Source organism: Arachis ipaensis, chromosome B04 (genome assembly GCF_000816755.2).
Source record: "Arachis ipaensis cultivar K30076 chromosome B04, Araip1.1, whole genome shotgun sequence".
In the NCBI taxonomy this organism is placed as follows: domain Eukaryota; kingdom Viridiplantae; phylum Streptophyta; class Magnoliopsida; order Fabales; family Fabaceae; genus Arachis; species Arachis ipaensis.
The window spans coordinates 48,370,990-48,373,904 of NC_029788.2; the positions used below are offsets into that span (position 1 = coordinate 48,370,990).

The 2,915-nt window shown below is 34.6% G+C and overlaps 1 long non-coding RNA gene across 1 annotated transcript; it reads left to right on the forward strand.

The window, feature by feature from the left end:
• On the forward strand, positions 485-1,813 carry LOC107637756. Its single transcript, XR_001619503.2, has 3 exons — positions 485-649; positions 1,121-1,213; positions 1,757-1,813. It is a non-coding gene; the product is annotated as an uncharacterized LOC107637756 (long non-coding RNA).

Genomic DNA, 2,915 nt, shown 5'->3' on the forward strand with positions numbered 1-2,915 from the left:
TGGAAACATAGGTGAACTTCCTTTTCTGATTATATTGACACTTTGTTGGTTCACACCTCATATATATTCCACACTTCCACAAAATCCTGCATTTTATTTTAGAATATTATAAAATTTCATTCGAGAGGTTGATTTAACTGGAAATTATCTATGTCAAGTTTATCTTTAACTTGGATACTCCTTGGTCATTCAGATTTCTTCAAAGACTTGAAACAGATTCAGCAACTGTGAAAAAAATCAGACAGGCGATTGACAACCAAACTGAAGTTACTGTACAACTCATTAATTATACAAAGACCGGTAAGCAAGTCTAATGTTTCTGCACAGAAAACTAATTTAATAGGCAAAGTTAATATAAAATGATAGGAAATGTTAGCAATTTTTTCCCTTATTAGCACTATTTAGTTCATTAAAAGGAAACAAAATACTATGAAGCTCGGTAGTGCTGCAGTTATTATTCCTATTATCTTTAACCTACAAAAAGATGCTGCTTTGTTATCACAACATTTTGTACTGTCCTGAATGGAGAAGGAGGAGCTATTTCAGTAGCTCTTGTCTTGAATCAAAATGCTGCCAAGGTAGCTGCGGCTTCGGAAACTGCTGCATTCTCCCAAAATCCTGCACTTGTTCTTGCTCCAGTTATCCCAAGGTATGCCTTTGTTGCTGTTGTACAAAGTCCTTTTGGAGAAGTATTTTCTGATGTTTCTGATGTTAGTATTTCAAATGCCATCTAAATAATACAGTGTCCAAGGCAATGAAAAGAGCTAACTTCTTTTTCATGTGATTGGTTATTTGGATATTATGGGCTTGATTGTGTAAATGTGTAACTATGATGACAGGGTGAAGTGGATGCTGTTTTTGTTCATGCTATACTAGCAGTGTGAAACTTGCAGTGTGTCTAGTGATTCTTTGATAGTGCTAGTTCAGTTGGATTTTTCATTTCTTCTTGCACTGGGATTTCCCTATAAGCCACATGGTTTACTGTTGCATTTGTCAGTTTGTTTTACACTTTGTCTACTTACTTTATATATTCTTTCCCATTTACTGGAATTTTGGTTTGTTTGATTTTCTGGATAGATGTACCGATAATTCACCCTGTTTGCATATTTGTGTTTTGCAGAGTCAACTGAAGGCTAAGTGGGAAGAGTAGAAGAAATTGCTTGAGAAGGCAAGAAATGACGCTGAGAAGAAATATGATGAAATAAATGAGCAGGTTTTCTTTTCACCCGTTTAGTTTGACTGATGCCTTATTCAGTTATCCTTCAGTGTTCTTGTTGAATTATTGTGTCCTAACTTGCTCTTATTGTCTAGTATTAAACTGTTGTCTACCCAACACATTAAAAAATTGTGGTCCATTGATGTGTATATGAGGAATTCATTATTTACAGGACTGTTAATTTATTTGGTATCTTTGGTGAGTGTTGGTTGCAGTTTGCAACCTAAGATCAGTTACAGTTAGCAAGTCTAGTTAATCACTGTCAATGTGTAGTCTGTGCCACTGTCGGTGATTGAATGACCTCTTCCTCCTAACTCTGTATTTTCTCTTTATCTTCAACTCAAAATATAAAAGAAATAATGGGTCACATTGTAATGCAATTTAAACAGCATGTCCATAAACTGTATTTGATAGTAGGCAGTAACACTGTTTCTTCCTTATGGCAAGCCCACATAGTGTGAACTATTTTTATTATTTATATTTTATTGCATTGGTTTCTTTCAAATTACTTGTGTGATTGATGTCATCAACCTCCTTCAGAATAAAATACTTCATAGCCATCTTGAAGCTTTGCATATTCGGAAGGCAAAGAAGGAGCACAATGCTGCTGGTATATCATTTGGAAGTAGTAGTGCAGATACATTTGGTGATGCTGGTCTTCAAACTTTTGGTATTTTGATGTATTTTAGGACACCTATGTATGTATATATATATACTCCGGCCAGCCTTGGTTTCGCAGGCTAAGTCAGGAGCTAGTTATGTTGTAAACTTGGCCTTCTTTTACTCTATTACTTATTCTTATCTTTATCTTTTAAGTTTCTTAGCACGTAAGTAATCGTATCTCTTGAGCATTGCGCTTTTCATTTTGCGACTTTTGTTTACCCGTTTTGTTTAAGGCTCCTAGTATATTATCTTTTTCCTCTATTATGTATTTATTCTGCTGTTTAGAGGTCCGTAACACCACACTACCTCTATTCTACGACTTAAGCGTAAAAATCTGTATAGTAGGGTGTTACAGATCCCACGAGGATTAACGGATTAAGCAAACAATAGTTGATTGATTATTCTAGTTAGACAAATATTAAAGAGAGATAATCAACAAGAAATGTAAATGACATGAAAGTAAAAGGAAAGTAATAAAGTGCATGAAAGTAAATGACATAAATGTAAAGTACAAGAAAGTAAAGTGTTGGAAAATAAATGACCATAAAGTAAATATAAGAACAAAAGATAAAATAAATATTGGGATCAAGAGATATTGCATTCTCCAGATTAATTGATTTAATCTCATCTTCAATCATGCAACTCATTGACGTCTTGGCAATCATGAGTGATTGAGTCCCAATTCCTTGGTAAATTAATCTCCCCAATCTTGATCAATAGCCAATTCCTTGGTCTAGTTGCTCATGAAAAGAGATAAAGCTTATTCCCTGATTATACCACACATCCTCATGGATCCAAGTAATGGGTAGTGGTGCAGAATTTATAACCACAAACTAACCGACAAGTGCACCGGGTCGTACTAAGTAGTACCTCAAGTTAATAAGGGTCGATCCCACAAGGATTGATGGACTAAGAAACAATGGTTGATTAATTTACTTATTTAGACAAACAGAAAATGGTGTTGAGAGTTCAAATTGCATCAAACAGTAATTCAGAGAATCAGAAAGCATGCAGTAAGTTGTTTGTGAAATATATG